A 23,970-nucleotide genomic window follows, 5' to 3' on the forward strand; every position below is an offset into this window, starting at 1 on the left:
TATTATCTTTATTATAGTCAACTGGAGAAGGGATCAATTGGTGATGAATGGACTTTTTTTTTTATGTTGTGGGAGGAACAATACATTTCTAACCATATTGCCACGGAGTTCAGGCTGGGCAGGAAGAAGAGCTCTATCAGCCCTGTGTGGCAGCAGATGCAGGTTCAACATTTTGGAGAAATAGTTGTTCCTTAGGCAGGTCCTTTATTCAGCTATCTGGAATGAGATCCACTACCTGTAAATGAGGAGCATCTAGACTGGCTGCTGTAGAGTTCTGTGAAGTGTGTAAGAACTTCTGTTCATGTCACTTCCAGTGATGTGACTCTGAGTTCAGTCCTGGCTGATAACAATTCAATCCTGGTCGGAGGCTCTGGGGTCAGGGCTGGGAATGCTGCTCTGAGATGTCAGGTTGCAGCACTCTGCAGCCTATGATTTGCCTGGAGGTGAGGTTTTCCTTTTGGGAGTCTTGGAACAAGCTTGAATGATTCCCTAGTGATCACCTGTTTTGTTTTCTGATCTCTTCCCACTGCTGCTGACATATGTGACTCAGTGGATTATCCAAAGCAGTGGTTTTCAACCTTCTTAATTCTGGAACCATTTAATATAGATACTCATGCTGTGATGACCCCCAACCATCAAATTATTTCTTTTTTTTACTACTTCATGATTTTAATTTTGTATTTTAATCACAATGTAATTATTTGTGGATACAGAGGTTTACCAAGGAGGTTGCGACCCACATGTTTAGAACCACTGATCTAAAAGGCTATGGTTAAGTCATTGTTGAGACATAGGTCCTAGTTAATTATGTAAACCTATGTTATCTTCATTTCTTCTTGATTCTTTTAAATTGGCATGGAATTCATGAATATGAGGCTATTACAGTGTGTCTTTACAGCAATAGAAAACCCAAGACCGTGTAAAATATTATCTAATACTAAAAATATTCTCTTACAGAATTCCTCTAATGTAGCATAGTAGTGCATGCCTGTAACATTTGTAATTGGGAAGCAGAGGAGCTTAAGACCTTCCTGAACTAGAGGGGATTCAGTTCTCAAAGAGCAAAAAACAATGACAAGAATTCAGGCAGCAAGTAGTTACTTCCTGTCTACAAATCTCATCTGAAACCTTACTGCAATCTTCTCTCCACACAGATAAGTAGACACACTTCAGATTGTCTCAGGTGAGCTAACCTGTCGTGGCACACCCAGGCAAACCCAGCATTTGGGAGGTGCAGGCAGGAAGATAAGGAGTTCAAGATCACGGAGATCCCTGGTGGAGAGGAAGACACAGGCTCACTCTGATAGATTGCCCAGAGAATGAAGTGGGGAAAGTTACTCAATAGCTGTCAGAAGAGGTGAGCGATGTCCAGAAATCTCTAGCTTATTTGCAAAGAAATATAGGAAATGATATAGAACAGACGAAGGAAGAGTCCTCCTCTCCTGTACTGAAGCCTAACCCTCATATTAGGATCCTGCAGATGAACTTGGTGGGTAGGCAGCAGTCACAGACCTCTCCTTTCTTCTTCCCTGTTCTTTGAACGGGAGAGTGAACCTTCTTCATCTGCCGCACTGAGCACAGATCTAACACTCTGTAGAAGCAAGAAACAAAACTGGTTGGGGCCGGGACACTCAGGAACACATGGAAAAATCTTCCAGGAATAAGCCAGGGTGACCTGAATAAAAACTATCAGAAGGAGTGAGTGATGGTAAGAATTACGTATGTTATTTGCAAAGTATAAAAGGACACATAAAGCAGAAGGGAAAAGTCCAGAGTTCATAACAGGGAAACTTAGGGCCTAGCCAGCACCCTCACTGAATAGAAATGCCCTGAGTTATGGTAAAGACAGAAAGCCCCTGAAAAATTCCTCTGTGCTCTCAGGAACAGATATTTTAAGTCAGGAGAGAGGGAGAAAGGGAGACAAACGTTGCAAGCAGCCACAGCAGGAGAGATAATGGAAAACCCTCAGCTCTCAGTACCCAATCACTGTAATTTTCTTGAAAGTTTCTACTGAGCTTGTGGTTAGCCTCAAACCCTCCAGGAACCACACTATTAGGACAGTCAGATCATTGGAATACGTGCTAAAACCTGGCAGTATTGCATATACTGGAAGGAAGAAACTTTAAATCAGACCGTTCAAAATCCAGTGTGATAGAAATCTGGTCAGACTCAGAGTCTGCACAAACCACTGACATGGCCAAGTGTGTGCTCACAAGATGACAGGATGATCCGTATAGAGGTCAGGTCATGTTTCAAAATGAGACTGCCAAAGACATGTCTAGAGTGTGAGCAGAATTTGAGACCTGACTCATGGAGTGCTGCCTCATGGTGTGACTTCTACTTTTTGTGGTGTGAACACTGTAAGGGATTGCCCAGGAGTGCAGTAGATATCTGGGACCCCAGGCAGAACTCCCAAGGGCATCAAGGCTGCAACCAGCAAGCAGGTGAGACTGCATTCTGTCTTTATATCCCACAGGACTGTCTGTCTCCCCAGCATATCTAACCCCCCACAATTTATGATACATTTTGTTCAACACAGCTGCTGTCTTGTCACAGCAGGCAATGCATTCAGACCAGGGGAGGCTGGTTCTACCAGGATATCACACTTCATTTTCTTTTCTTTTCTTTTCCTTTGATTTAAGTTTTATTGAATTGTGATGAGAAAAGATACATAGTTCCAATTTATCTGAATTGTTAACACTTAAAAACATATTTTGAGTAAATAGACTTACATCACATTCTTCTTTCCCTTTTGTACCCCAACTCCTCCCGGAGAGTCCCCCTTCAAAACCTGCAATACATTTCTTTTTTTCATATTCTTTAAATTTATAAAATATTGTAACAATAAAAATGAGTATTATAAAAGTTGTTTGATATAAAACAACAATCAATTGAACAGTCTTATGTAGATGTTTGTCTACAGCAATACTGAAAATATATACTTTTTTTCTCAATATAAATTTTAAATAAGTCCAGATATATTAACTGTATGATATTTTAAAATAATATATCACTGTCTTAGGGTTTTAATGCTGTGAACAGACACCATGACCAAGGCAAGTCTTAATAAAACAACATTTAATTGGGGCTGGCTTACAGATTCAGAGGTTCAGTCCATTATTGTTGCGGGCCGCAGTCCACAACACGAACGGTTCAACTGAGAATGGCAGTTCACTGAAAAGAGAGGAATCTAGACGGGGCGGAAGAAAGAACGGAGCTAAGACAAATCCTGATCAAAGCTCAATTTTACTAATTCCAGACACTCAGTTATAAAGGAAGGGGGAGGGAACCCAATATCCCGCCAAGTAACTCAGGGTCCAGTAGCAGGACGAACATGTGTGTGCCTCCAGGCAGCAAAGGCAGGTTCCAGCAGTGGGCGTGGCAGGATGAATGAGCCGGTAGCTCCACCCTTGAGCAGGCAGGTTCCAGGCTGGGGGAAGGGAGGCCACATTTCCCCCCATTAGATAACAAAACAAAAATAAAAAAGGGGGTGGCCTGAGGCAGAAAAATTATCTATGTTCAATAATTCTGCCTGAGTTCCTAGGGCTAAAGAAAAAACCTGTTTCCATGGGATTCCCTAACTTTTCCAATGGCAAACTGTATCTGGCTAAGACTGTCTTTAGAGCACTGACGGAATAGCAGCGCTGGGCTGTAGGCTCTGACTTTATAATGCTAATTAGTGCTGAATAGGTAGCTACCTGTTTGCATTTTAAGTAGGGTGTTGGAACCCTAGCTGAGTTTAACTAAACAATTTTAGAATAACACTGAGCTGATAATTATCCACAATTTTGGGTGAAAGGCAGGGGCAACAGTGAGAAGGGGTGAAGACCAGCTCTTTAGTACAAGGCCAGTTGGCTTTTTTATTTGGGTGGGAGGCAGTGAAGGGCTTGCTCTTACAACAGCAAGGTCTCCAACCTCTCTCCCCCCTATTAATTAAGTTTAAATAGGCAATGCTTAACAGAGGTGATCAAATGATTCTTTTCATCCATAGATGAGTGGGCCTTTAACCTTGACTTGGGTGGACATTGACCTGATTCCTCCCGTGAGCATTGTAACAACTCACATCTGTGGCTCTTGGTATCTTTTGGGGAGGGGAGGCAGAGCCTTAAGTATTTTTGGTTTTTAGCTGGAGTCAGATACCAACCTCTTACAAATCAGGTGTGTCGCACAGGGAACTCAGAAACGGTCAAGCTGGACCTTCCCTCCGCAGTAATCTCCTGCGCCAAGCGGTACCCATACTGTATTCATATGATTATGAATCAGTAGCGCAGTTCTGAGTTATTGCGAGGTCTCTATATGAGACTTGTCAACCTCAGATTTAGCAAGGCCAAGATAAGAATTATGTCAGTATTAACACCATTAATTTTGGTTAAAATAGGAGCTGAAAGTCTTTCCTCTTCATCCCTGTTATTCCCAGTAGCCTGAGGAACTAAGGACACCTTGCAGTAACAGCAAGGGTGGAAAGCCAGAGGCCAGCTAAGGGACTAAGCCCATCTCTATCAAAATAAGAACTAATCTCTGTAAATATATATGAAATTTCTACTTCCCTAGCTCTCCTGGTAAATCTAAATCTTATCTTAGACTGAAAAGCCACATGCTGGGATGTCCTTGGAAGGGAGATTAGCAGTACCACCTGTTTGCTCATAGGGGAATGTAGATTGACCTGCTTGAGAAAAGGAAGAATTCTAAACAATGAGAGTGTAGCAATGTAAATTTTCTGTTTGGAGAAGTCAAGGTACTTTATTTAGATGCAAATTGTAAAACTAAAGTTAATCTCCGGCCTCTTGTAGGGGAATTGGCTCAGAGGAAAACAGTTTTTCTGAGAGCTTCCACTCCCAGCACAAGAGGAATTTTAGTCTTTAGAATGATACTTACGAGAAGAGACAGAATCTGTGTTTACCTGACGAATTAATCTCTCTGGTAGCCACCGTGCTTCATCTTCATCTCGTGAAAAAACACAAACCGAGCCTCTTCCCCAGATTAGAACTGGATCTGGACCCTTCCATTTATTAGTCAGGGCGTCCTTCCATTTTACCAATGCATAAGAATTAGAAGTAACTGGGTGCCAGTGGCGTTCCACTGCAGACTGACCTTTAATGTCAGTTTGCAAAAAGTTTAGGACAAATAAGGTGAAGGCAAGATGAGCCTTTGGTGACCTTGGGGGATATGCTCTGAATTAACTTTGCTAGGTAATTTAGAATATAGGAATCTCTAATAATTGAACTGAATATTAGACCAGTCTAAGATTGAGTTAGAATGGCTGGTCACACTGAAGAAGAGTGAAAAATCATTATGACTCTATTAAATGACTAATTTTACTAAGTCTGAATATACAGTCTCTGATGTACTATTGTCATAAAGTTAAAAGGCTAGAAGCTAGTCTAAACTGGAAAAATGACAAGCAAGGATTTAAGGTAAACTTCCCTTGAGAAGCATTAGTTAATAAAATACTTTCCACTTAGGAAACAATATATACTGAAAGATTAAAACTTTTGGCTTCTTGTAAAGAAGCAGAAACAATAAACATTTTTCTTACATAATGTAAAGCTATATTAGCCATACGTAGAGGCAAAATTTTCTAGTGATTACCAGTTTACTAGAAGCAAAAATCTTTGAATTTAAGCATTATTTTAAACATCTGAATAGATCTGTAACACTGTTAAAAAGAAATTTTCTTGAACACAGGGAAAAACTTTTTTAGGCATTGTTTGCAAAACAAAAGAAAGGGCCACAAGCCGTTCTGGGGCTGCCCAGAGCCCTGTATTGACTCAAAGGTAAAATACTTTTTAATCTGAGCATTAATCTTAAATTTGCAATCAAACTGCAAGCTGCAGTCAATGGAACAATGGCAGTTTTAACCATAATTTTTAAGTTTTTGTGCAAGGTTAGGATAATATCTACAACTTTGGGAAAGCAAAACCTATGTTTAAAACAATTTATCACTGTTAAAATCAATATTAGAAGCATTACTATCATATTACGAAGTTTGGATATCAATTAATACCTATGAATACCTATTAAAGCAAGCTTTAACGCTTTAATAAAGAGGCATTGCTTTATATCTTATCTTAAATTTTACTATTTAGGATAGGAACCACATTAATCATTATCTAAACTAGAAATATCTTAAGAGACTCAGCCTCTGAAGCTTAATCTCAAACTCTAACTCGCTTCAGGGCCTCACCAACTTTCTCCCAGGTTCCACAATCTATCGTTTCTTCTTCTTTGAACCATGGACAACAGCTATCTATCTTATCTAAAAAATTTCTGACTTTGAACCCTTCCTTCTTCCACCTAAGCAGCTTTCTAAAAGGCACACCGCCTGTCTCCGTATCTAGTTCCGATTAACGAACTGCTGACCCCAAGCAGAAACAGTGTTGGGTCAGCACTGATTCAAACTTGATTCGTATCCTACCGCATCCTCAGCAACACTTTACAAAACTGAAATTTTTTAGGCTAGCGCTAGCATGTGTACCTGTCCGTTGCTCCGATGCTCCTCCGATACGAAGATCCTTTCCTTTCTTGTGGAGCTCCACACAGCAGTCGTTTCTCTTAGCATCCCTCTGCCATTCTTCAGGTCCCAGTTCTGGCGCCAACTGTTGCGGCCTGCCCGCAGTCCACAACACGAACGGTTCAACTGAGAATGGCAGTTCACTGAAAAGAGAGGAATCTAGACGGGGCGGAAGAAAGAACGGAGCTAAGACAAATCCTGATCAAAGCTCAATTTTACTAATTCCAGACACTCAGTTATAAAGGAAGGGGGAGGGAACCCAATATCCCGCCAAGTAACTCAGGGTCCAGTAGCAGGACGAACACGTGTGTGCCTCCAGGCAGCAAAGGCAGGTTCCAGCAGTGGGCGTGGCAGGATGAATGAGCCGGTAGCTCCACCCTTGAGCAGGCAGGTTCCAGGCTGGGGGAAGGGAGGCCACACATTATCATCAAGGTGGGAGCATGGCAGTATCCAGGCAGGCATGGCACAGGTAGAGCTGAGATTTCTACCGTCTGCATCCAAACGCTGCTAGTGGAAGACTGACTTCCAGGCAACTAGGGTGAGGATCTTATGCCCACACCCACAGTGACACACCCATTCTGACCAGGTCACACCTATTCCAACAAGGCCACACCTCCAAATGGTGCCACTCCCTGGTCCAAGGATATACAACCATCACAATCACTATTAGTTTTTTTAATGAATATAAATAGATAAAGTCTTTTTGTTTGTTTGTTTTTTTTGTTTTGTTTTTAGTAGAGCTTAAATATCTTGGCTTACTGTGATACAAGCACAAAATAAGAGCAGTTTTTAGACATTGGAATTCATTGTAATAAGGCTGTACTTGAATTTCCCTCACATCACCAAAGGATTTACCTCCATAGTAGGTGTACTGGCTATTTTTGTGTCAACTTGACACAGGTGGAGTTATCACAGAGAAAGGAGCTTCAGTTGAGGAAATGCCTCCATGAGATCCAACTGTAAGGCATTTTCTCAATTAGTGATCAAGGGGGAAAGGCCCCTTGTGAGTGGGACCATCCCTGGGCCGGTAGTCTTGGGTTCTATAAGAGAGTAGGCTGAGCAAGCCAGGGGAGGCAAGCCAGTAAAGAACATCCCTCCATGGCCTCTGCATCAGCTCCTGCTTTCTGACCTGCTTGAGTTCCAGTCCTGACTTCCTTTGGTGATGAACAGCAGTATGGAAGTGTAAGCCGAATAAACCCTTTCCTCCCCAACTTGCTTCTTGGTCATGATGTTTGTGCAGGAATAGAAACCCTGACTAAGACAAATTGGTACCAGCAGAGTGGGGTATTCCTGTGACAACCTGACCATGTTCTGGGGAGGACTGTGGAAGGACTTTGGAACTTTGGGCTTGAAGATCCATTCGTTGTTAAGAGCTCTGTCAGATGTTGTATAGGAGCTTGGTAGATAATGTTGAGAACAGTGCAAAAGATGGAGGTCTGGTTTGAGAAATTTCAGAGGGAAAATTAAAGACTCTTTTCAGGGCCGTTGCTGTTTTGATTGTGAAGATTTTGTAGTTCTGGTTAGCTGGGGCTGAAGAATCAGCTCTGATTAACAAGATACCAGAACTACTAAAGCAAAAACTTTGCATTACTGGGACTATTGATGCTGGTTAGCTGGAGCTAAGAAATTAGCGGTGATTAAGAAGAGACCAGCATCGTTGAGGTGACATCTTCTGGGAAGTGTTTTCTGAAAGCACAAAGAGGCTGTGTTCCGGAGATAGGCAAGGTTGTACTCCTTCTGCAGCGGGACTTGGTAATGTGTAAGGGTCACCCAGGTGGTACTGGTTTTGAAGGCATGAAGGGGTCATGCAGAGCAGCTGAGGCTCGGCACTGTGAGAGGCCATGGAAGGCCATTGGTGAAAGTGCAGCCTCAGTTGTAATTGAAGGCCCAGGACTGAAGGGGTCATGCAGTGTTTTGGAGATGCCAGTACCATGAGATGACCACCAAGAGCAGCAGCAGCAGTGGAGTACAGGCATCTGGAGCCCAGAGGACGACGTGTGTGCTACAAAGGGCATGGCTGGAGAAGTGACCCAAGCCCTTGGAGGAGCCCAGAAGATCGTGAGTTGGATCCCAGACGTTGGACGGTTGGAGATTGATTTTTGCTTTGATTGTGACTGTGCCCTGATATTTTCCCTCTTGAAGGAAGAAACTTTTAGTGGAGCCCACAGTTAAGAGACTTTTAATTGTAAAAAGACTTTGGATTTTAAAAGAGATGGATATTTTAAAGAGATTGAAATTTTAAGAATATGTAAAGACTGTGGGACTTTTAAAGTTATTTAGATCTTGGGGATGAATAAGAATGTAAGGGTTGAGGCTTACTAGTGATGTGTTTGTGTGTCAAGTTGACAAGGGGTCAATTGTACTGGCTATTTTTGTGTCAACTTGACACAGCTGGAGTTATCACAGAGAAAGGAGCTTCAGTTGAGGAAATGCCTCCATGAGATCCAACTGTAAGGCATTTTCTCAATTAGTGATCAAGGGGGAAAGGCCCCTTGTGGGTGGGACCATCCCTGGGCTGGTAGTCTTGGGTTCTATAAGAGAGTAGGCTGAGCAAGCCAGGGGAGGCAAGCCAGTAAAGGACATCCCTCCATGGCCTCTGCATCAGCTCCTGCTTTCTGACCTGCTTGAGTTCCAGTCCTGACTTCCTTTGGTGATGAACAGCAGTATGGAAGTGTAAGCCGAATAAACCCTTTCCTCCCCAACTTGCTTCTTCGTCATGATGTTTGTGCAGGAATAGAAACCCTGACTAAGACAGTAGGTAAGCTAAGCATTGACAGTTCTGCTGCATCAAGGAATGAATTGTAGGCACGATATTTGGATACAGATTTCCTGCTATACTCAAAGCTATTCGACTTGAGTGATTGTCTTCATTTTCAGCCTGCAGGGAACAAGTTACATCCATTTAAGAAATGGTTTGTGTATTAAGATGGTCTCTTCAAGTCATTCATCCACTGTTTCAATGGACAATGGTTCTGTTTGGATGGTAGCACAGACGTTAGGTGAGGGTAAGATTATGGTTCATCGACTGTGATGATTTTGGAAAGCATTAATCTCAGAATAAGAGTAACTTATTAAGTCCTCTTCTTCAAAATTGATATAATAATTACAAATATCAAGCAAAGCCTTCAGTCTCATCTTTGCTGTTCTCTTACAAGCCACCTCCCAAATTAATTGTCTATATTTCCTTGACTGTATAAATAATTTTGAAATATGTCAGCTGTTTTGAAATCCAAAGTATAGTGAAGACATTAAATAAACAGTCCTACTAATAGAGAGGCTAAGATAGGAGACGCATGATTTCAAGACCATTATGTGGCACACAGCAAAACCTTGTCATGTACAAACAAGCAGAAAGTGTCTGTGGATTGTACAATATTGGACCTATTTCTCCCATTACCAAATTAGAGAGACCAAGAGATGACAGCTGGCAAATTTCTAATTCCTCATAATTTTGAATTTCAATTGATTAGGATATGTTGGTAATATTAATTTTCATAGTAAGAGATATTAATAAAAAGTGATTGTTACTTCTTGTTAATTTTCTTGTTAGAGGTGGGATATGTTTGTGTGGGTTTGTTGAAAGATTACTTTCTTGCTTCTTCTAGGGTGTAGTTTCACTCCTTGTGTTGGTGTTTTCCATCTATTATCCTTTGCAGGGCTGGATTTGTGGAAAGATATTGTGTAAATTTAGTTTTGTCATGGAATCTCTTGCTTTCTCCATCTATGGTGATTGAGAGTTTCCTGGGTATAGTAGCCTGGGCTGGCATTTGTATTCTTTTAGGGTCTGTATGACATCTGCCCAGGATCTTCTAGCTTTCATAGTCTCTGGTGAGAAGTCTGGTGTTATTCTGTTAGGTCTACTTTTATATGTTACTTGACCTTTTTCCCTTACTGCTTTTAAAATTCTTTCTTTGTTTAGTGCATTTGGTGTTTTGATTATTATATGACAGGAGGAATTTCTTTTCTGGTAGCGTCTACTTGGAGTTCTGTAGGCTTCCTGTATGTTCATGGGCATTTTTTTCTTAGGTTGGGGAAGTTTTCTTCTATAGTTTTGTTGAAGATATTCACTGGCCCTTTAAGTTGGGAATCTTCACTCTCTTATGTACCTATTGTCCTTAGGTTTTGTCTCCTCATTGTGTTCTGGATTTCCTGGATGTTTTGGGTTAGGAGTTTTGTTTTTGTTTTTTTTTTTTTTTTTCTTTTTGTGTTTTCTTTCACTGTTGTGTCAATATTTTCTATGGTATCTTCTGCACATGAGATTCTCTCTTCTATCTCTTGTATTCTGTTGGTGATGCTCACATCTATGACTCCTGATCTCTTTCCTAGGTTTTCTAACTCCAGAGTTGTCTCCCTTTGTGATTTCTTTATTGTTTCTAATTCCATTTTTAGATCCTGGATGGTTTTGTTCCTTTCCTTCACCTGTTTGATGTGTTTTCCTGTAACTCTTTAAGGGATTTTTGTGTTTTTTTCTTTAAGGGCTTCTAGTTGTTTACCTGTGTTCTCCTGTTTTTCTTTAAGGGAGTTATTTACATTCTTCTTAATGTCCTCTATCATCATCATGAGAAGTGATTTTCGTTTTGAATCTTGCATTTCCAGTGTGTTGGTGTATCTAGGACTTGTTATGGTGGGAGAATTGGGTTCTGATAATGCCAAGCAATCTTGTATTCTGTTGCTTATGTTTTTATGTTTGCCTCCCACCATCTGGTTTTCTCTAGTGCTACTTGCACTGGCTATGTCTGATTGAAGCCTGTCCTTCCTGTGATCCTGGTTGTGTCAGAACTCCTCCAAGTCAAGCTGTCTCTGTGGTTCTGTGACTCTGGGATCCTCAGATCCTGAGATCCTGGGTGTGTCCAAGCTCCTGGGAGTCATGCTGGTCTCTGATCACCAGAAAGCTATGGATTAGTGAAGGAGGCCTCAGCTTACCAGTTCAAGACCATGACATATGAGTAGGCAAGGAAACCCCAGATCAGCAAGAGGATGATCATACCAGGGAGTTTTGTAGGATTTTGTTATCTTTTTCCTTCCTTGATTCTGTCAACCATCTGGGCATGGAATCAGATGGATGTTTTCAACAGGACATGTACAGGGATCAGGGTAAACAACTTGTCCCAAGACACTGCTCCTATGATATCTAGGACTAGAGCTGAATCTGCAGTCAGGAAGCCAGGTTATGGAGGTTTATTTCCTACAATTAATCTTTCCATGACCCCTCTGGTCTCTGTATCTCCCACTGGGTACTCTAAAAAAAAAAAGCCATTCAGCCTATTCCAGAAGCTCAGAAATGTATTGTGAATGAAAATCACTCTGGACGAAACCTGTACCATCATTTAGGAGGAAGACTTTGTTACCTCCAGCCCTCCTCTTGCTGCTGGCAGCCATGCTGGCCTGGATTCTGACACTGACAAGTGAGTATTGGAATTGAGAGAAAGAATCTCATTCTGAAGCCACAATGATGCTGTGCAGCATCACTGCAGACAAGGGGAGCATAGCCTTGGCCCTGTCTCTTCCAGCAACTCTAGGGTTCCCCTTTAGGCTCCTTGTTCCTGGCTTCCTGCACCATCCAGGTCCAGAGCTGGGCTCCCAGTTGACCCCCCAGCCTAGTGAACTTTCTCAGGTACCAGGAGGAGGGCAGGGTCCCATTGCATGTTAGTTTCAGGCTCCTATGAGCTGTGTTATTTCTATGCACTTTCTTCTGAGGCTGGCATCTTGGAGTCCTGGGTCCATTTCATTTTTGGGTTATATGTAAGACATGTAGATTATGGGAAACAATAGCGATCTTGGACTTGCTCTGCTGCGAGAGGCTGAGCAGAGATGGTGAGTGTCACTAGTTAGATAACAACAATAGATTAGATAAACAGGAGTATCTGAAAAATGGCTTTGGCTCTTGATCTGGCTGAGTCCTTAAGGGAGAATATTTTCCATAATCCATCCTGTTGTGGTTATTTTCAACATTTCTATCTTCTGTCCCTTCCTTTCTCCATTAATTAACAAATATGATTCATTATTATTATGTGTATGACTTTTGCCCCCTGTACATATGTCTAAGCACCATGATGGTATCTGGTGACTATAGATATCAGAAAATGGCTTCAAATGCCCTCTTTTTGGAATTAGATGGTTGTAGGTTGTTGTGCAGGTGCTAGGAATTGAATTCGAGTCTCCTGGAAGAGCAGTCAGTGCTCTTTATCACTGGCACATCTGTACAGGCCCCAGATCCTCCAAATAATTCTTCCTGAAAACCTATAGCAGTATTCTGGAGTTCTTTGTCTTAAAAAGGCCTCTGGCCATTACTTTTCACAGGATGGGTGCTTTATAGACACACTAATCTCCATTTATGAAAAGAGCACTTTCTTTTGTTCTGGATTGTGTACTTTCCTACTTAACTTTACTAATATATTTAGAGATGTCTGTAGATCATTCTTTTTGTTTGTTTGTGTTTTTGGTTTTTGGTTTTCCGAGACAGGGTTTCTCTGTATAGCCCTGGCTGTCCTGGAACTCACTTTGTAGACCAGGCTGGTCTCGAACTCAGAAATCCGCCTGCCTCTGCCTCCTGAGTGCTGGGATTAAAGGCATGCACCACCATGCCCGATTTGTAGATCATTTCTAATTAAAGCAGCTATTACTGAAGTTGCAGAGACCTTTCCATTGCACATTTTACTGGGCTATCCTTATCTGTTATGTTGTCCTCCATCTTTAGGAAGTGGGCATCCCTGCCTCCTCTTTTTTTGTTTTCTGTATCTACATGGTATGAGACCCATCTTCAGTACTGAATGTGAGTCTGTGGTCTTTCTTCTCAGGATGTCTCAGTTCCTGACAGCAACAGGAATATGTCTTTGATGGACCCCAAAGCCCTAAACACTTGAGCATATACAACTTAAGGGTGATACTATCATCAGAAGGTTTAGTGTCAGAGCCTGGTTTCTATGAACTGTAATGTGCAAAGATCTGCCAAAACAAACGAACAAACAAACAAACAAAAAACAATGAAAGAGATAGATATAGTAAAATTCAGGAAAAGAATTTATGAAACATGCTGATATTTGAAAGAGAAGTGAGCCAGTTTTGAGACTCCCTCAGGTTATCCAGATTCATCTTTTGGATTTTGACATGAGTTTCAGGATTACATATAGAAATTAGGAGTCTTGCTTTCCCCCTTTTAGAGTTCTTCATTTTAAAATTTTTTTTCTTCATTCATAAACTGGAGATTTCTGGCCGTCACTCACCTCTTCTGCTGGCAGTTACCTAATTAGTCCCAGGTTATTCTATGGAGGTTCTTTCTCTCTGTGCATGTGTGTCCTCCCATATCATTGGTCACAGATTCTTGAACTTCTAACTTTCCTACTCCTACCTTTCATGTGCTGGCATTACAGGTGTGTGCAGTGTATAAAAGCCTTCTTTGAAGTTCTATAGTATTTCCACTTATCCATGTCTATAAGGAATGGCAGGAATGTAGGAAGTAATGTAGTCTGGTAGTAAGTATACACTTTCTTTCTTTCTTTTTTGTTTTTGTTTTTTTCAAGACAGGGTTTCTCTGTATAGCTCTGGCTGTCCTGGAACTCACTTTGTAGACCAGGCTGGCCTTGAACTCAGAAATCCACCTGCCTCTGCCTCCCAAGTGCTAGGATTAAAAGCATGTGCCACCACTGCCTGGCAGTGTACACTTTCAGTGTGCAATTTTGTTTTGGTTATTGCTGTGTTGTGGTTATTGTTGTATTGGTTTAGGATCTAGTGTAGCTTGTCATGATCTTCATCTCCTGGTATTTATGCCTCTTCTTTCAAAGTGCTGGTTTAGAGGCATGAAATGACCATGTGCGGTTCCAAAATATGACTTTTGTAAATACAATCTTAAAAACATTTTTCATAAAAAAGAAAAGGTATTGAAGATTGTTTTGAGCAGCATTAGCCTCCATTTTATAGAATCCATTCCCATTTAAAAGAATCAATGGCAAAACATTAGATTTGTTTACACTGGGAATGACAGGGATGGACCATCCTACTAACTTCCCAACATTCGGGTATATCACCAGCTCTGGACTCCTGTCCACCAGGTTTGAATAACGTGGCAGGAAACTATACACAAACAAATTCATTAAAATGAGGACTTCTCTAAAATAGAGAACCCCACTGGCAATACCGTTCAAAGCTTCTGGTTCTCCTCCTCCTACCCACCTAGCACTCCTTTGGAATATAATTATTGAATATATTCTCTGGCCCCTCTAACGAACAATGTAAATCAATCAATAGCCTTCCTTCTCTATTCAGCTAAAACAGGGATAAATTCTTAGCCCTCAAAGAGATACTTGTAATTCTGGACACTGGAAATCTTCACCATAAATTTAGCAACTTTTTACACTTAAAAAATTTTATGGGAAATTTGTGGTGATATGGAAATTTAGGTGTTGGAGGATGATTTTGTGCACTGTGTTTTCAAATTCTGTTTTCTGTACCTAGATACCTGGTTGTAGCCCAGATAGTGGTATTGTCACTATTATGAAGTTTCACCTGACTCAGTATTTTACAAAATGTTTTCCATTATGTTCTTCATGGACAATAATCTTAGAACTTAACACCCAATAGTTGGGCAGAAGAGGAAAAGGCTGCAATTTCAGGCCCAGAGTGAGTGTGTGTGTGTGTGTGTGTGTGTGTGTGTGTGTGTGTGTGTGGTGTCAAATGGGGGTATAGATAAAGCAGCATGGAAGAGCTTGGCTAAGATGGCAGATATCAGGCCACATGGCTGAGAAGGTGTCTAGTCCAGCATTCCAGGATTAGAATAGCTCAGAATTTGCCCAGCTATTGTACCTAAAGTTATTAATAAATATAAAGGTCTTTATGCAGGCTTATAATACTGATTTTTTTCCAATTTACAACTGGCTTTCTTGATCATTTTTATTTAAATGTGTGAACACTAAAATATTTAAGGTCTTGGTTATACCTCCTTTAAGAATAACATTTATGGACACAGTACATATGCCATGTACGATGCTCTCCCATGGATGTAGATGCAGCAGACATCAAATGATCCAGTGATGTCGGAAGTCCACAGCAAAATAACCCTGAAGATATGCCACATGTGCAAATTCAGTAATCTATCCAAGGCAAACTCTATAAGGGTCCCAGTGGAGTGGATCCTGCCATTTATGATTAAGTTTTAATGACTTTGCGTGCATGGGTATTTTGTCATTATGCATGTCTCTGTACCTAAAACTCTGTAGAAAGGAGGTTGGGGTCCCAGTAGACTGGAGTCATAGAGAGTTGTGTGCAGCCATGTGGATACTAGGATTCCAACATAGTTTCCCTGGAAGACCAGCCAGTGTTCTTACCTGCTGATCTATCTCTCTAGCCCATATCTCTTAAGCTCAGCATCAAGAAGGCAGATGCAAAGGGATCTTCATGTTCTAGACTAACTTGAACTTCATAGCAAGTCCAAGGCCAGGGCAGTTTATATAACAATACCCCATCTCTAAAAAGTATTCTGCTGGTAGTAATAAAAACATTTACTTAGTTTACAAAATAGTTTAAATTTCTTAAAATAAATTTTTATTCTAATTATTTAATAGTTGTAAAAATATTCTCCTGTGGGTGCAGATATGGCTCAGCAATGAAAAGCACTTGCTGTTTTTGCAGAGGACCAGAACTGAATTTCTTGCATAGACATTCCAATCACAACCATCTTTAACTACACTTCCAGTATTTGTGTTGACTCTTTGTCCTATTACACACTCATAAACATACACAGAGACAGGGACACAGAAATAGAGACAGAGACAGAGACAGTGACAAACATATACACACATACACATAGATATATAGACAGACATCTACACATAGAGACAGACACACAAAAACACTTAAAATATATATAGTTTACATATTTCTGTTAAGTATGGTTTTGTTAATTTTCTGAAATTAAGTAAAAGTTGTTTTAAATAAACAACCCATTAACTAATGGAAAAGGTAAAGTTCCTTGCTAAAATATAAATTTCAAAAAATTCTATTCTACCATAATTATGCCTTGAAAAATACTTAATTTAAAAAAATATCATTCTTACAAGCAAATAGTTACAATATCTTCAATAAGCCTAATGTCTCAAACTCTCAGTTCATGGCATGGTCAGTGTGGTTTAGTAAAATCCACATAAGCAGAATTACCTTGAGGCTCATTCAGTTTGTAAGTGAGTAGAGATCCTGTCATGAAAATGATTGGGAGTTGCTGACTTACTCTACCTCAAGCTGGACTCAGAAGGATGTTGTCAACAGGACTAGCACAAGCTTTGGGATAAGCATCAGGTCCCCAGACACTGCTTCCAGGATAATAGTCCACAGAAGTGGGTCTGAGGTGGGAAACAGGACTCTAGAGATGCGGCACCCAGGAGTTCATCTTTCCATTACACACCTGCCTGTCCCTGTCACTTCCATAGACAAGTCTAGGAAGGGCAAGCCGCCTCCCTAATGCCAGGCGTATGAAATGAAATGGGAAATGTCCGCAGTCAGCCTCTACTCATCATTCAAGTTGAGTCTCAGCCAAAGATTCTCTGTATTGGATTGGAGTGGTGGGTGGTGCATCCTTGACTGTATCAGAGTGGAGAAGGTGAGCTCAGGACAAGCATGGAAACATGCAGTCATCTCTCTATGTTTTTTCCTTTTCTTGAAAATACTTTTTTCTCCCAAAGTATATCCTGAGAAGGTTATCTGCTCCCTCCACTCCTCTGAGTTCCTCCCCATCTCTCCTCCCTTCTGGATCCACTCACCTTTTGTCTCTTTTTAGAAAACAAACTGGCTTCCTAGGGATAATGATATGGTAAATAAAATATCATTGTGTTCTCTGAGACAACCACAGTCAGCAGAGTGATGATTTGTGGGAGGCAAGGAGGAAGTTTGGTTTAACAAGTTTAAGAGGCCAGTGTTGGTTTAAACTTAAAGAGTCTGATCCCAATTAATTTATTTTAGGATATTTAAACACAACACAATTTGGTGAAAATTTATCCTGGTTACAATTAACTCAATCATCTGTGCACAATGAGCTTAAGATGTGAATGATGGGATTCAGGAGTTGCATACAAACCACATGGAAACCAATCTCAGTAAGACAGGGATGATTTATGGAATATGCACCCTAATGCTGATCGATCAGAGCCACAGCTCAGTATTTGGGGGCTGAGCTATGATGACGATCATTTCTCAGGGCCGGCTTATGAAGGAAAAGCCACAGTGAGCTCATGTACAGGTGCAGGATGTGCTGCCTGGTGGTCGGCTCTGACTCAAGCTATTTTCCCTACTAGACAGAACAGTTCTAACTGACCATTATTTTGATTGGTCCTAAGTGGAGCTTACAGTTGTGGAATTTCTTAAAATTAACAAATTTCAGAATATACATAACATAGAAAGCTATGATGTGTTCAGCAAGACCCTGCTCTGTGTCAAGTTATTTTTCTGGATCAATGACAGGGAGGCATCTTACAGCAACAATATGAAATAGCTGGCAGGCATGGAGCAAGATGTCTACAGCTATTCTAGAGGGGCTGACCTTGCATTGTTGACATCAAAACTCTTGTAAAGTACACATGATATCTTCCATAAAGATTGTTTTTATAGATTGATTACATGTGACAGCTTGCATATAGTTTTGTAGGTATTGTCTTCAGCAATGGGGGTCTTGCAGTCAGTTTGTGGAGAACAATCTATATTCTTGGCAACAGTCTGGGTTGTTTGGGGGATTCCCTTGGGATCTTTTTGGCTAACAACTCACTTAGACAAATTCCTGTACAAGAAGCTTCATTTGATGATAAGAAATGTGAACTTGGGCCTCTGTCTTCCCCACTATTTGGTAATTTCATTTTCATTTCCCTCATATATGTGAACATTTTAAGAATCGTATGTATTAGGTTTCCATATTACCCCAAAATAGCCCTTAATTTTAGCTGTCTCTCCATGTCCCTCCCTCATCACAATCTCCCTTCCACCTCCCCACTATATCCTCCTGTTCCAGCCCCCCATCCATCCATGACTATTTATTCTGTTTCCATTAACCATTTGCTCCCATTCCTAGTTCCTTACTCAATTGAAGTAGAATCTTTAGGGTTCTTTGGAAAGTCAGTTGTATCTGATGATGTTTTTTCTGGGGCAAACCTGTGAAGAACATTTCACAGAAGCAGACACAAGTGAACGGATATTCTGCTAAAGCAAGCATGGGAAAGAACACATGATGGATCCTTTGTTAATGACATGCATGCATTGATCTGCCTCACTTTGTGTAGTTGAGTTCCTTTTGTCAGGACTCCATAAGAGCGAAATGCTCAAGAAAACTTGGGGTGGTATGTTGACAGCTTCTTGACGATTAGCACACTCAAGCTGATTGGCAGAGTAATATCAACTGAGAGTAATTCACTGCTGAATCAAGATGGTCGATGAGGGAAGACCCATGGAGGATATGTGATTTTTGGAGTGAGTATAAATAAGACTTGATGGCCTGTGAGAAGAGATTGGCTTGCTTGTAGAGTGCTGTGCAACTCTTGTTCTTCACTGATCCTTTTTTATTTTTTATTTTTTGCCGAAAACTTTTCCTGGCATTCCTGTTGGCCTTTGTCCAGCTGACTTGTGACAATTCCGCTGAGACCTGGCTGTTCTGCTAGATTGTGCCACTCTTGCTGATTGTGTTTGCTGTCCTTACTACTGAATTGGATTGATGGTATTTCCATGAAGTGTTTGTGAGTGTATGGAGCTGCCACTGGTAAGCTGTGAACTGAACTGATGATTTCCTGACAACACAGATGGGATTTACCCAAAGAACCATTTCTAAACTCGTCTTCTTTCCCCCATTTCCATTGTTTTCTGCTATGTCACATAGTTTTTGGGTTAGGAGGGAGGTTAAAGCATTTAAGAACCATCATTAAAAGTAAGCATTGAAAAAATTATATTTGGGAGAGAAAATAAAAGAAAAAATTAAATCGTCACTCTATCACTTGTTTTATAGATTGTTCTAATCGTTGTGAGATGAAATCTCAAAGTAGTTTTGATTTCCATTTCCCTGATGGCCAAGAATGTTGAACATTTCTTTAAACAATCATTTGTCTTTCCTCTTTTGAGAATTCTCTGTACCCCATTTTAAAATTCAGTTGTTTTCTTTATATCTTGTTTTTTAAGTTCTTTGTATATTTTGTCTATTAGCCCTCTATCAGATGGGTAGATGGTAAATATCTTTCACATTCTGTAGGCCAACACTTTGTGTGAATGATGGTGTCCTTTGCCTTATAGAAGCTTTTGTGTTTCATGAGGTCCCATTTATTAATTGTTGATCTTAGTGCCTGTATTATTGGTGTTCTGTTTAGAAAGTCATCTCCTACAGCAGTACATTCAAGGCTATTGCTCACTTCCTCTTTTATCAGGATGTAGCTGGTGTTTGCTACTTTGTGAGTTCTTATTTCTCTCACTCTCTTTGTTACGGTTTTCCTGCTGTGGAGAGACACCATGACCAAGGCAACTAGTATAAAGAACAACGTTTAATTGGAGCTGGCTTACAGGTTTAGAGGTTCAGTCCATTATCATCAAAGTGTGAAGATGGCAGCGTCCAGGTAGATGTAGGCCTGGAGGAGCTGAGAGTTCTATATCTTCATACAAAGGTAGCGAGGGGAAGAGAATTCATTTTAGGAACGATTCCCACTATTAATAAGCTTTCATATTATTATTAAACATATGTATCAATCACTAGGTATTAGCTCACCTGTTTTGTGCAGATTTCTGCAGATCTACGAAGATGTATTGTCTTATAGTGATGCTATACAGACAATTAGGTGACTTCTTAATTCTTAATGATATGTTAGGTCCATTTGGTTTATAACACCAGTTAGCTCCAGCATTTCTCTGCTTAGTTTAGTTTTTGTCTGGATGACCTGTCTGTTGGCAAGAGTCAAGTAGTGAAGTCTCTCACTATCAGTGAGTGGAACAATATATGATTTAAGTGGTACTAATGTTCTTTTATGAATTGAATTGAAATATATTTGGCCTATATGCATCAAAAATTGCAATGTGCTCTAGGTGGACGTTTCATTTGATGAGTATGTATCTCTTTTGATTAGTTTTGTGTTGAAGTCTAGTTTGTCAGATATTAAAATGGCTATACCAGCTTTCTTCTTAGGTCTATTTGCTCAGAATATCTTTTTCATCCCTTTTCCCTGATGTCCATCCTTGATGTCAAGATGTGTTTCTGTTTCTTGGATGCATCAAAAGGTTGGGTACAGTTTTTATATCCATATTGTTAGTTTGCGTCTTTTGGGGGGAGGGGGATTGAGACCATTGATATTGAGAGATAATGAGCAGTGTTTTTGATTCCTGTTACTCTGGTGGTGGTGGTGGTGATTGTTGTTGTTGTTGTTGTTGTTGGTGGTGTGTGTGTTTTTCCCCTCTATTGATTTGCTGATTTGTCATTATTTATTTCCTGTGTGTGGATTATTTATTGCTTAGGTGTGGTTAATCTTTTTTTTTTTGGCTCAAGTTTCCCTTTTATTACTTTCTTTAGAGGTGGATTTGTAGCTAGATATTGCTTAACTTGTTTTGTTTTTGTTTTTGTTTGTTTGTTTGTTTTGTTTGCTTTTTGAGACAGGGTTTCTCTGTATAGCTCTGGCTGTCCTGGAACTCACTCTGCTGATTAGGCTGGCCTTGAACCCCGAAATCCGCCTGTCTCTGCCTCCCAAATTTAACTTTGGTTTTATTAAGGAATGTTTTTCTTTTTTTTTAAGTATTGTGATTGGTACTTGATTGATACTTGTTCTTAACATGTTACTCTAGACTGGCACTTCTGGTGTCTTCAAGTTTTAGAACATCTGTCCAGGCCCTTCTCGCTTTTAGGATCTTCATTGGGTATCCAGGTGTTATTCTAATAGGTCTGTCTCTGTATGCAGCGTGGACTTTTTACCCATCCTCCTTTAATACTTTTCTTTTTCTGTGATGTTTAGTGTTTTAATCGTTATGTGACAAAGGGACTTTCTTTTCTAACACAGTCTATTTGGTGTTCAGGATGCCTTTTGCACCTTTATAGGCATTATTTTCTTTAGGTTAGGAAAATTTTTCTTCTATGATTTTGTTGGAAATATTTTCTGTGTGTGACCTTGACCTGTGTTTTCTTTTGGTTTTTGGAGGCACAGTTCCTCTGTGTATCCCTGGCTGTCCTGGAACTCACTGTGTAGACCAGGCTGGTCTGGAACTCAGTGATTCGCCTGCCTCTGCCTCCATGATTCTGGACCTAACGGTGTGTGCCACTTCCAACCAGTTTGACCTGTGTTTCCTCCCCTTTTTTTATTTCTATTATTCTTAGATTTGTCCTTTCATGGTGTCCTGGATTACCTGAGTGTTTTGTGCCAGGATATTTTCAGATTTAATGTTCTCTTTACTGAAGGACTTATTCTGTCTATGATTTTGCTGAAACCCCTTAGATTCTCTCTTCCATTCTTGCTATTCTGTCAGTGAGGTTTGCCTCTCAGGTTCCTGTTAGAATTACTAAACTATTTATTTCCATATTTCCCTCAGTTTGGGGTTCCTTTATTGATTCTGTTTCTATTTTCAGGTCTGGAACTGTTTTATCCATTTCCGTCCACCGTCTGTGTTTTCATATATTTCTCTAAGGGATTTTAAAATTAATTTCCTTTTAAAAACCTATATCCTATTAATAAAGGCTATCTTAATATCCTGTGTGTGTGTGTGTGTGTGTGTGTATAAGAGTGTGCATGCTTTAGCTGTGTTGTAACACTTATTGTCTGCTGTGATAGAGTTGTTTGGCTCTGTTGAAGTCACATCCCCCTGGCTGTTACTGATTTATCTTTATGCTGGCATATGGGTATCTGGGTTTGGAAAGATCATATTTTAGATCTTTAGACCAATATCTGGTCTTTGTTGTATGAGTATTTTGCTTTTTGTTTTTGTTAATATTTCTGTTTCATGTGAGACTATAGTGACTGTGTATCACCTGGTAGGAATTACGTCTAGAATCCTGATAGATGTAGCCACTGGGGATTCTAGGTAAAATGTATTTCTAGGGATTGGGAGCTGACATGAATAAGGAAGCACTAGGAGGGGGTGAGCTGTGTGTATGGGGATCCACAGGAGGGAGGAAAGAATGGTGTTTCATCAGGATCTATTTATTCCCTGGAAATGGGTGTAGAGAGTGAGGCGAGGCCACAGAGAAGAAGGTCTGCAACAGAGGTAGAGATGAGAATGGTGGGTCAGACTTGGAGTAATGGAGGAGAGGTGGAGATCTGAAAGTAGCCTACATTCTTTCTTGGTCAAAGTGGCCTGCAGATTCCCAGGGAATGCTTGTTGGTTTTGGGGACTGTGATAAGCCATGAGTGGGAGAGAAAGAAATTTGGACTAGAAGATCTGTGTAGTCCACTGGAGAAAGGGGCAGACCAAAAGGGGGAGTCACAGCAGATGGTGGACTTTAGAACTCATAATGAGACTGGGGAATTGGATTTTGGGGAGCTGAGATAGAGGTGAAGATCTGTAGTTAGCCTATCTGTTTCCCAGGCTGGATTCTCTCTTCTTGATGTACTAGTCATTTGAAGATCCTTCCTTGAAATGATGGAGGGAGACCTGGAATTGTAACCTGCAACAATCCTCTTTATCCTCTACGTTGCTTTTTAAAATTTTTTAGTTTTTTTTAATTTGAGATTATCATATAATTAATTACATTTCTCCTTTCCCTTTTCTCTACCCCATAAAACTCTCCTATTCTTTTCCAAATGGATTTTTAAAAATTTACTGTTATTATGTACCTGCTCCATGTGTGTGTGTGTGTGCTCCACATACCACACATACCACCCCTCCACTCCTATATATTACCTGCTCAGCCTATATAACAGTATTTGTATATGTTTTCAACCTGCCCATGTGGTATTGGATAACCACTTTATGCTTTTCTCTGTGGAAGACTATCCCTCCCACTCCTACATTTCCTTAGGTGCCTCTTTGTGGATGCCTGAGGCCTCCTGGACTTTTCTTTGGTCACTTTGTCATGAATATTGGCATTGTCTCATTCAGCCAGGGTTTGGGCAGACATGTTGGTGAGATTTTATGGATACAGCTACTGATATTCCTAAGAGATGCTCTATCACAGCAAACTCCCTGTCTCTTCCATTCTTCCCACCCCTTCTCTGTTTGATAATATTTCCTTACATGCAGGAGTGTCTAAATTGCTTTTTTTTTTATTAAACTTTTATCACATCCACTAGATTAACGGCTTTATTCCAACAGCAAAGGAGAGTCCATTCTCTGCTGAATAGGTAGTCAGATTTCCCCACTCCCAGTGTCTTGGTTATTCCAGGAATAGTAATGTGTGAAAGACTGCTCACAATATAAGTGTCTAAAACGGATTAATATTAATAGCTATTCCAGAGTTTACCATGGCCTTACCCATGTTCAACACCTGCTCTACATCTAGAGAGAGGTGGGTTCTTCTAATTCACTTCAGCATT

General features: G+C 40.4%; 2 long non-coding RNA genes across 4 annotated transcripts in view; both read left to right on the forward strand.

Annotated features, from left to right (window-relative positions):
• LOC147000419 (uncharacterized) overlaps positions 1 to 23,970 on the forward strand; it is a 36,797-nt gene that overhangs the window by 2,507 nt on the left and 10,320 nt on the right. The window lies entirely within an intron of this gene.
• Positions 1,550 to 9,876, forward strand: LOC147000420 (uncharacterized). Its single transcript, XR_015045969.1, has 3 exons — positions 1,550 to 1,708; positions 2,366 to 2,444; positions 9,389 to 9,876. It is a non-coding gene; the product is annotated as an uncharacterized LOC147000420 (long non-coding RNA).

Source organism: Mus caroli, unplaced genomic scaffold (genome assembly GCF_978045245.1).
Source record: "Mus caroli unplaced genomic scaffold, Mus_caroli_1 scaffold_18, whole genome shotgun sequence".
In the NCBI taxonomy this organism is placed as follows: Eukaryota; Metazoa; Chordata; class Mammalia; order Rodentia; family Muridae; genus Mus; species Mus caroli.